The sequence below is a fragment of the Podarcis tiliguerta genome (genome assembly GCF_965153285.1).
Source record: "Podarcis tiliguerta genome assembly, chromosome: 7".
Classification (NCBI taxonomy): Eukaryota; Metazoa; Chordata; class Lepidosauria; order Squamata; family Lacertidae; genus Podarcis; species Podarcis tiliguerta.
In genome coordinates, this window is record NC_139540.1 from 1456390 (window position 1) to 1467826 (window position 11437).

At 47.6% G+C, this 11437-nt stretch overlaps 1 protein-coding gene across 2 annotated transcripts in view; it reads right to left on the reverse strand.

The window, feature by feature from the left end:
• Positions 1-11427, reverse strand: part of PPP1R16A (protein phosphatase 1 regulatory subunit 16A) — a 52158-nt gene extending 40731 nt beyond the window's left edge. The window contains exon 1 of one of the 2 annotated variants that reach the window (XM_083449061.1): positions 11321-11427. The gene's annotated coding sequence lies outside the window, so the exon portion shown is untranslated. Of the gene's footprint in view, positions 1-4216; positions 4509-11320 lie in introns of those variants that run through there. The other variant, XM_083449062.1, reaches the window with a different exon arrangement.
• Positions 11428-11437: the final 10 nt, after the last annotated feature.

Consider the following 11437-nt stretch of genomic DNA (forward strand, 5'->3'; position numbering starts at 1 on the left):
TCTCGTAAAAACCTAATTCAGGCTTACTCAAACTCGGCCCTCCAGATGTTTTTGGCCTACAACTCCCATGATCCCTAGCTAGCAGGACCAGTGGTCAGGGATGATGGGAACTACAGTCTCAAAACGTATGGAGGGCTGAGTTTGAGGAAGCCTGACCTAATTGGTTAAACCATAAAGACTTGACCTGAACCAAACAAAACCGGCAGCTTCACACGGAGTTCACATTTGCCTCGCCCACAGCAAAGAGTCACTCTCTCGACAGCTCAGCTCCTCCACAGATGCATCTTCAAGACTGGCTGCTGTCAAAAAACCCCAAAAACCTGTCCCTTCTCCTTGGGCAGTTACCTGGTCAAAGTTATTTCTAGTGGAGTTATTTCTTGTGCTCCTTCTGGGACAGTTTGTCCACCTTTGGTCCCCATCCTGCACTCAGCTCTCACCTGTGGCTCCCAGAAGCTGTCAGCAGGCGACAGAAGCCACACACAGGGAAACGGCTTCGACTGGCTGGCTAAACCAGGTGAGAGTAGCCGATGGGTCTCAAACCTTGTATGAGTTAGGGATTTCTGCTGTTTGCAAAGACAGGTTCTGACGGATTGAGCGGACAAGATCAACAGCGGGTCCAATGGTCAAGAAGGCAGTTCTGTAGAGGGACATGGAGGGGCGGCAGGTGGGGTTTGTTAACCTAGGAAGGCAGCCCATCCTGCAGATGGAAAACTCTGGTGATAAACCTCCACCCCCTTGCACCTATACTCATTTATGAGAAAGGCTTTGGGAATAATCCCCGAGGAACCATCTGTACCCGCTGCCTTGCAGAACATCTCTGGGAGAAAAGAACAGTAAGGAATAATGCCTACACAAATTTGGAGTGGAGCTCCTAAAACAGCTGGATGGCGCCTTGTACGCCTCCTTCCAGAAAGTCCTGCAGCCAAGCTGGTGCCAAACATCTTGCTCTGATTTCCTTTGGACCACATCAGTGAGGCCGAGGGGGGGGGGGGGTCTTGTCGTCTAGGCAGCCCAGGACCTCCAGACACACTGGCCAGGGTTGAGCCGGCCCAGCAAGACCATTTTGGTGCTGGAAATGCAGCAAAATCAATGTGGGAGTTACAGAACCAGGCATGTCCAAAGTCCATTTCAGGGGCCTAATCTGGCCCGCCGGTCGGTTTAATCCGGCTCCTGTGGCAGTTTATTTCCTGGGGTAAAATCCTAAAAAAAACCTTTGGTTGGTCCTTTGGTCATCCCTCACGACCCTTCACTTCATCAAATCTGGCCTTCTTTGAAAAAAGTTTGGAAACCACTGGTCAAGCCAAGGACAGTCATAAGGAACAGGAGAGCAAAAAGGCACCACCCTCAAGCCCCTGGCTTCTGCTCTGTCGTGGAGCAGTTTGCCCAGATGTTGAATAGCTGTGTGCCAAGTGCTGGGCATTCAGGGAGCACCTTGGCCAAACTGGCAACACACAACTGGAGGGCACCACAGAATCACAGGCTGTAGAGTTGGAAGGGACCCCACGGGTCATCTAGTCCAACCCCCTGCAATGCAGGAATCACAAGCTTGGCAAAGGCAGGGCTAGAGCGTCTGGCCAGAAGTGAAGACCCGGGTTCAGATCTCCACCTACAAAGCTGACCTGAAGCTGGCCAGTCTCAACAGGTTTGATGTAGAAGATAAGACGAGAGGAGAAGTATGCGTGGCACGCTGAGCAACTTGGGAGCCTACTTTAAAAAAAAACCAGCGTGGTTCAACGAAGCACTAGATCTGGGATCAAATCCAATCTCAGCCATGGGTGGAGAGGAATCCCTGCCACACCTTGCAGCTTGCAAGAACAAGGTGTCATTCAAGACACTGGCTGCTCAAGGAGCACAGAGTGTGCTGTTCTCATAACCCCTCGAATCACACACCTGCCTGGCTCTGGCCTGCCGTGCCTCTGCAGGAGATCATAGAAAGGAAGGTCATGGGAGCCAGAAGGGCCGAGTGCCCTGCTTCCCTACAGAGCGCCACGAGCTGACAGGCCCTGCTAATGGCAAAGGCAGGAAGGGAGGCAGGTGGGGAACTTAGAATCGTAGAATCATAGAATCATAGAGTTGGAAGAGACCACAAGGGCCATCGAGTCCAGCCCCCTGCCAAGCAGGAAACACCACCAGAGCACTCCTGACATATGGTTGTCAAGCCTCTGCTTAAAGACCTCCAAAGAAGGAGACTCCACCACACGCCTTGGCAGCAAATTCCACTGTCGAACAGCTCTTACTGTCAGGAAGTAAGAGCTGTTCGACAGTGGAATTTGCTGCCAAGGAGTGTGGAGGGAGACAGCATGTCTGAATGGAGAAGATGCAGGTGGAGAAACAAAAGATGGAGAGGTGAAATCCGTTATGATTAAATGGGCACAAAATCTAGGTCACAATATAATGTTTGAAGATTGGGAAAGATTGTGGAAAACTGATTTAAAATGTACAGATTGCTCTTTGCTGAAAGAAAATTAAATGAAAACGATGCATAGATGGTATATAACACCAGCGCACATAGGAAGAATGTATAAAACTGGTTCAAATATGTGTTGGAAATGTAAGGAAAAAGAAGGGAATTTTTACCATATGTGGTGGGTCTGTAGCAAAATTAAAAAATTCTGGGAAATGATATACAACGAGTTGAAGAAAATGTTCCAATTAACATTTGTAAAAAAGCCTGAAGCATTTTTGTTAGGGATTGTAGGAAAAGACCTGCCAAGGAAATTGAAAAACATTTTTATGTATGTGACAACAGTGGCAAGAGTCTTAATAGAACAAGGATGGAAGAATGAGGAAACACCGACCAAAGAACTGTGGCAAGAGAAACTGATGGACTATGCGGAATTGGCGAAACTGACACACAAACTGCGTGACAAGGACAACTGTGACTTTAAAGAAGAATGGGAACCCTTTACAAAGTACTTAAAGAAACAACAAAATGAACTGGACTCCTTGGCAGGTTTTGAATAAACATACACAAACCTTTTATTGGTAATATATAGAAAGATAAAATAAGGATATTTACAATTTTACAACATGCAGAAAATAACATGTGCTGAAAAACCAGAAAGAGGAGCTGAGGGAAGTCTGGGAGGGTGGGTTTTTTCTTTTTGGGGGAGGGGGATGATGATGATAAAATGTTATGTTGAAATTCCCAATAAAAAATATTCAAAAAAAAGAGAGAGAGAGAAGATGCAGGTGGAGGATAAACGGGACAGGGAATTGGTACAGAAAGGCTCACCAGAGTCACTTCCTGCAAGATGGGAGAGGGAAACATGCACCTCCAGACACACAGTGGACACAGCCATCCACCACACACCCAGACAGAGAGGTTTTCTCCCTCTTCTATAGTACTGGAACTCAATTCAGGCCATTCAACGAAGCTGAATCACAGAAGATTCAAGGCAGGTTAAGAGTTAGAAACCCAGATATATAAACTAGGCCCACACCCTCCAGCCCACCTGAGGGAAGTTTCAACAGGTGGAACATTAGGCAATGCTTCCAAAGGTCAAGATCTGCTGAGCAACCAAGCACACTGCCCAGTTACGTTCTCCCCTTCCCTGGGACAGGCATCACTCAGAGACGGCTTCCGGCCCCACCAATCTAAACTTTAAACTGAGAAGATCAAGAGCAACTCAAACCAGCTGAGGATCCTTGGAATTGCCCCTGAAGGTGTTACGGAAGAGACAGCCTCTCTGGGGGACCCTAGGTTAAGGGCAGAGGCGCTCTGACGCTTGCAAAGAAGGGTGCAAGGCCTGGCAGGAGGAAACTGGGCGAGAGAGGAGCATGGGAACAGGCAAGAAAGACGGTGTGCCCATGCGCACAGGCAGGGGACGCACACAGGAGGCCAATCACTCTCCTCTCTAATTTCAGTGACTTAAGAAAACAGCACAGGGAGGCAGGGATTTGGGGGTGGCCTCTGTCAGGCTCTGCTCAGCTTTTTTTGGGGGGGAATGGCTAGCTTTCTGAGAGCTCGCTTCTGCCGAAGTGCCTGAAGATTACAAGATCTGAAACAGGAAATTATAATTTTGTTCCTCGATCAACTTCTTTTGATGTGGAGCGTTGTGCAGGAGTCTTTCGAGGAGGCGGCAGAGATAAAAGCGCAGAGTGTGCTATGCAACAAAAGGCAGGTCAAGCCAAGGTGTCTCTGTCCTCGTCCCCCCCCCCGCCCTACAACAACACACCAAGAGCTGCCTATGAACATTCCCAGTAAGTATTTTACCTGCCCCCCGTTGTGCAGGCGGCGGGGTGGTCCGGCTCCTGCTGATCAGACCGAGGGAGCTCTCCCAGACAGAGCAGGCAGACTCCGGCGAGCCTTTGGAGAGCATCTCAGCACCACTTTCTCGCTCCACAGGAGCAGGTGGGTGGCACCCAGCTGTAAGGCTGCAGGCTGGAGGGAGTGGCCCCTGGGAACACCAGCCTCCGAACTAGGAATGCAAAGCGTACCTGGAAACAGGAGGCACTCAGCCAAAAAACTAGGCCAGAGTAGGAGGACTGCTGACATATGAAATATTTACACAGAGAGAGAGAAGCAGAGCAGGAAGCAGTTGCTCAGTGCAACACCTAGCAATTGCCGTCAAGGCTTACAAGACACTGGTTTACAGAGAGGGCACGGCCGGGCGCTGCAAACCCAGCCGGAAAGAGGCAGGCAGCAGAGCCAAGGAGCTCCGCGGATTCTCTGCAGTGTATAATCAGGAAAAACAAAAGCACTTGAAGAAGGCAGCCCCCAGCAGTACCTTTTTACTGGGGGAGGAAGGGAATGTCGTAATTTACAGAAGCATCTAAAAACCTGGATCCTCTTGAGGTTTTTAGGGGCCTTCCCATGGTTGGGATTTAGTAAAGAACGGGCAACAGCTGTGTTGAGGTGGTGGCTGTGGCGATCGAGTGTTGGGGTGTGTGAAATGCCCCCTGACTTGCCCTGTCTGCTCAGTCGCAGGGGCTCTTGTGATTTCCAGAAACCAAAATTCAAAAGTGTTGCTGCAAAGCCTGGCTGTCACAGGGCTGTTTGCATGAGTTGGTTGGCTGACTAGCAGTTACAAGCACCCACAGCCCTGGTCCAGACCAAAGTTCACCTACCCAGCATCCCGTTTCCAGGAACCTCACAAGGCAGGGCATGAAGGCAATAAACAGCACTCTCCTGCTGTTGCCCCACCAACAGCCTTGATGCCTGGGGATAATGGGAGCTGTAGTTCCAAGACGCCTAGAGGGCACAAAGTTGAGGATTAAGTTCTGCATTAAGAGGAACCTTTTTTTTTTGTCCTGTATCTAGTGCCAGTGTCACTGGGTGACCTCGAGTTCCACTGTTATGTGAAAGGAAGGGGGAAAAATCATCTTTGTTCACCGCCTCCTCACCAGGCATGCAAACAGAGCTAGTAAATGGTTGGCCGTTTTAGAGAGAGGGTGCATTTTCAAAGGCAGAAGGAATGCTGAGCTGTAAGCAGTTCCTGAAAATCGCTGCGGAAATTTAAACAACAGACGTAATCTATTTACTTGAATTAACACGTTCCCTCCTAGACAGAAAGCACCAAGGGGATAACAGCTCTTTTGGAAAAGTTAAAATCTCACTGATTAGCCTTTTTCCTATAAAACAGCTGACTGTTGGGATTTACATTTTATAAAAGGGGGGGGGGGGTGCTGTCAAGCTCAAGACTCTGCTTCCACCACTCTGGTTCCAAGGAATGAAGCAAGATTTAAAACGCTTGCCTCTTTCTCCATGGGGTTTTCATTGCGTGAAGAGCACTAATTTTGCTTCTGGCTGTTAATCGGAACAGATTCTAAAATCTGTAAGACTGATCTTAGACCTTCTGTAAACGTATTTTCACTAAAAGGCAGTTTTGTTGTAATGGTTATTACACTATGTATTTTTGTATTTCTATATTGTAAACCGCCCTGTGGTACCTGGATGAAGGGCGGAATAGAAATGTAATTAAATATAACAATAACAACTCCTCACAAAATAAATAAAGGTCCTAGCCAGAAATAACCTGTGCACCAATCTGTTTCACACATTATGAGCACATCTTAACCAGAAAGCTTAGCTGCTATGGAAATCCAAGTGTAGAATTATTATTCACATTATAATCCTCAATCAGGGTGACAAGCCAAACAACTGATCACACCCCACTCTCCCTGCACAAGAGGAAGAGATTTAAAGGTCCAAGTTGCAGTTTGAAATAAAGCAGAATTTCCTGCTTTGTGCAAAGATGGGAAATTGTGGTTTTGTACAAACCATAGTGAGTTAACAAACCACAAGCTCAACCCACAGTTCCCAGTAATATTGGGAATACTAATTTATTCTGAATTATGATCTGACGTTTTAATGCCACCCCCTTGCGCAGAGCGCAGGAGCATGAATCGCAGCACATTCTTCTCAGGACAAGCAATGGTTTCCTACTTGAACGCAATCTGCATCTGAATGTCCAAGGAGAGTTCATTTATGATGATAAGCTTGTGTGTAGCTGGCTCATCGTCGTCCGTGCCCTGCTAAATGTCTTACACAAGCAAACAATTCTTAAATCAAATGGTGCTCTTGGATTTTTCAGTGGGGGAAAAACTAGGAAAAGGAATGATAAGAGGGCTATCAAGCCCCAAACTAGGTGTAGTAGACGCCTCCCTAGATAGGATAAGGAAAATGGCAAGTAGGCAGGTAAGAGAGAGATTCAGAGAAATCTTTCTTTGAAGGTATTTATAATGTGAATAGCTGTTCATATTACATATAAGCAGGAATGCTGTTGGATCTTGAGATCCAAGCGTCCATTTCAGAAAACGGGTCTTCCCAGCATCAGAACTTGAAACAGGCACTCAGCAAACTACAGTTTAACTCACCCTATTAAGTACTCATTGCGCTTAGCCTTAAAGGAGACACAGATGCAGCCATTTTCTCCTTGCACCAACCAGAGAAAAGAGAGTGCCATGTTTAAAATGAAAGTTGCTTAGAGTTACTTTTGTGAGAAAGACTAACAAATAAAATAAATAACAACAACACACAAACAGACACACACACACACTAATATATTCCTAGTGGTGGAATATACCGTACTTTGAGAATCAATCTTAGCTGAAAAATAAAAAATAAAATATGCTTTATTTGTTCAAAGTCACAAAGCAGACAAAGAGATTTCTTAAAACACCCACTTGGTCAAAACATGCATCATTTGGAATTACAGAGAGCTTCTATTTAAGCATGGAGTTCTGTGCAAAGCTAAGCACCTACACCCCCTGCCACCAACAGAAGAGAAGTCAAACAATGATCACCCTTGCTCACCTCTCTTTGCCCAGCCCTGCCAGTAAGTTCTCCTTGCTTGCCAACGTAGCAACAAAGCAATGCCAATTGGTGGTTGCTCTGCAAGTGGGCCCTGTGTTTGCTCGTCCATCGCACACCTGCTGCAGGGCAAACAGACGTCAAATAGAGGAGCCACGCACACCCTTTCCCTCACTACCTTCATGCACCTCGGCCCTCGTGAAACACAGCCGCGCCTGCTGCATAAGCGGGAACCTTTTCCACGTGCGTTATCACTCCAAGCAATTGCACAAGGCAGTTTGGGCGTACCAGCATCCTCTGCAATACTGCCATGGCTCCCAAGACAACCTGCCCAGTCTGCGCGTCCCTGTCGGTTTTAGCAGCTCCAAAAATATCCATCCTGCAAGCAACTTTCGCTGGGCCGGCCTTCATGGCCAAGAGGGGGACCCAAACCCTCCGTTCACTACCACATAAAGCATAGGAAGCGTTCGGTTCCCTTACCATTCCAGGTTAGCGTTTAGTGTCTCTAGCTCAGCCCGACAGCAGCGCATAGACTCCCCAGGGTTTCATGCAGGAGTTTTTTTCCCAGCACTCCCTGGAGACGGCAGGGACTGAACGGGAGAACTTTTGTACGCAGAGCGCGAGCTACAACGACGCTTCCTCTCCGCTTAGCAAAAGCCTGCCTGATCAGGCGGGGGGGGGGCATCTCTGGTCCAGGGTCCCACTTCCTCCAGGGTCCGACCAGATGCCTCTGGGAAGCCCACAAGCAAGGCAACAAGGAGGAAGGCCTCTCCCTCCCTCCTCAAGACATGTGCATGGCCGCCACTCAGAGACTTCTGAGGTTTATGGAGGCCCTGTTTGCTAGCCGCCATGAGCCACAGGTAGACCCCTCCTCTTCCTCCACACAGGTGTACGACTCCATTTCAAAGGCAGCCCCCAAAGTTGACCATGTGCTGTGTGAACCAGCCCTCTTTTTCTCCCAGCTGGCCCCATAGGGAGACCCCCAAATACTAATACAGTGGTACATTGGTTCCCAAACTTATTCCGTTCCGGAAGTCTGTTCCAATACCAAAGCGTTCCGAAACCAAGGCGTGCTTTCCCATAGAAAGCAATGCAAAATGAATTAATCCGTTCCAGACTTTTTTTAAAAAAGCAAAACCCTAAAACAGCAATTTAACATGAATTTTACTATCTAACGAGACCGTTGATCCATAAAATGAAAGAAATAATCTGCGGTCACACTATCAATCAATCAATCAATCAATCAGTGGTTGAACTGGGTTCCACACAGTCACAAAAACAAAACAGAAAGACCCACAAAAACAAAAACACAAAATAAATAGCAAAACCTTACAGACCTCAGGGTAACACTCAAAATGCAAATGTAATACTCAAAACAGAGCACATTCAACTTCCAAAAAAAGTTCACAAACTGGAACACTTCCTTCCGGGTTTGCAGTGTTTGGGTTCCAAGTTGTTTGAGTCCCAAGGCGTTTGAGAACCAAGGGACCAACAGGAGAGACGGACAACCTTCTCCTCAGCCACTCCGTAATGAATAATAATTATCATTATTCCCAGGGCTCTTTATCAGCCTCCGGCTCCTCTCAGGTGACTTCATTGTGAGAGAGCCAGGGAATGATTCATAATAATATAATAATAATAATTTATTATTTGTACCCCTCCCATCTTCAGAAGGAGCTCCATGGGAAAATAGCACTCATGATGATAATTTAAACTTGCATGCCGCCCTATACCCGCAAGTCTCAGGGCGGCTCACGACATAAAAGCACAAAATGCATAATAAAAACGAAAAGTAACCAAACAATTAAACCCCTGTGTTGCAAACAATTATCACTAATATCCAAGGCAACACGATGACCAAGTACAACAATGCAATATCTATAAAAATTATTTATATAGTCTATACGGAACATTGAATAACATGAGAAAACAAATAAACAGAAATCTTATAGATCTCTGAAAGTCACTAAATGTGCACTCTTGATGGATTCCCTTGAAAACTTAGAACCAAATGAGCATAAATCTTATAAGTCTCTGAAAGTCTTTATAGACTATGCCAGTCTCTGAAAGACCCATTGCTTCTTTCAAGAGAATCCATCAAGAGTGCACATATGGTTTCTCATATTTTTCGATGTTCCGTATAGACTATGTTGTTGTTGTTGTTTAGTCGTTTAGTCATGTCCGCCTCTTCGTGACCCCCTGGTGCCCAGAACTGGACACAGTATTTCAAGTGAGAGCAGTACTATTGCTTCTCTTGATCTGGACACTGGATTTCTGCTGAGGCAGCCTAGAATAGCATTAGCCTTTTTTGCTGCAGCATCACACCGTTGGCTTGTGGTCTACTGTTGTTGTTATTTAGCCATGTCCAACTCTTCGTGACCCCCTGGACCAGAGCACGCCAGGCACTCCTGTCTTCCACTGCCTCCCGCAGTTTGGTCAAACTCATGCTGGTAGCTTTGAGAACACTGTCCCACCATCTCGTCCTCTGTCGTCCCCTTCTCCTTGTGCCCTCCATCTTTCCCAACACCAGGGTCTTTTCCAGGGAGTCTTCTCTTCTCATGAGGTGGCCAAAGTCTTGGAGCCTCAGCTTCAGGATCTGTCCTTCCAGTGAGCACTCAGGGCTGATTTCCTTCAGAATGGAGAGGTTTGATCTTCTTGCAGTCCATGGGACTCTCAAGAGTCTCCTCCAGCACCAGAATTCAAAAGCATCCATTCTTCGGCGATCAGCCTTCTTTATGGTCCAGCTCTCACTTGCATACATCACTACTGGGAAAACCATAGCTTTTACTATACGGACCTTTGTTGGCAAGGTGATGTCTCTGCTTTTTAAGATGCTGTCTAGGTTTGTCATTGCTTTTCTCCCAAGAAGCAGGCGTCTCTTAATTTCGGGACTGCTGTCACCATCTGCAGTGATCATGGACCCCAAGAAAGTAAAATCTCTCCCTGCCTCCATTTCTTCCCCTTCTATTTGCCAGGAGGTGATGGGCCCAGTGGCCATGATCTTCATTTTTTTGATGTTGAGCTTCAGCCCATATTTTGCGCTCTCCTCTTTCACCCTCATTAAAAGGTTCTTTAATTCCTCTTCACTTTCTGCCATCAAGGGTGTGTCATCTGCATATCTGAGGTTGTTGATATTTCTTCCGGCAATCTTAATTCCAGCTTGAGTTTACAGTGGTACCTCAGGTTAAGTACTTAATTCGTTCCGGAGGTCCGTTCTTAACCAGAAATTGTTCTTAACCTGAAGCACCACTTTAGCTAATGGGGCCTCCTGCTGCTGCTGATGCGCCGCCGGAGCATGATTTCTGTTCTCATCCTGAAGCAAAGTTCTTAACCTGAGGTACTATTTCTGGGTTAGCGGAGTCTGTAACCTGAAGCGTCTGTAACCCGAAATACCACTATATAAGATTGGGGACGTCCGCCTTACTAGCAGAACATGTGAAAAGGACCATGGGGTCTTAGTACAGTGGTACCTCGGGTTAAGTACTTAATTCGTTCCAGAGGTCCATTCTTAACCTGAAACTGTTCTTAACCTGAAGCACCACTTTAGCTAATGGGGCCTCCTGCTGCCGCCGCACCCCTGGAGCGTGATTTCTGTTCTCATCCTGAAGCAAAGTTCTTAACCTGAAGCACTATTTCTGGGTTAGCGGAGTCTGTAACCTGAAGCGTATGTAACCCGAGGTACGACTGTAATATGGATATTGCATTGTTGTTCTTGGTCATCGTGCTGCCTTGGATATTACTAATAAAAACGAAAAGGAGACCCCCTCGCCTCCATCCTGAGCCCCTAAAAACGGCCCCCCAACCCAACGCCCCCCACCCACTTTGCTAAGAGGCAAAACTTCCCCCCGTTCACCCCCACCCCGAAATAGAGACCTCGCCTTACTGCCCCCCTCTCAGGCCACTTGTCCCAATGCCCCCCATGGCCATGTCACGTGACTCATGGGGCCCGGCACCCCCTTTCCGTGGGGGGGGGAGTGGGTTGGGGGGAGCTCCGTCTCTTTCCCCCCCCCTCCCGGGAGACCCCCGCCCCGTCTCCCGCCGCTTCCCGGTCTCTCGCTCACTCACTCGGCCCCCCCACCGCGCTCCTAAGCCGGGCCTTCCCTCGGGGCTCGCCTTCCCCGCTAGGCCTCAGCGTCGCCACCATGGCAACCGGACACACTTCCGGCCCCGACAGGAAGTAAG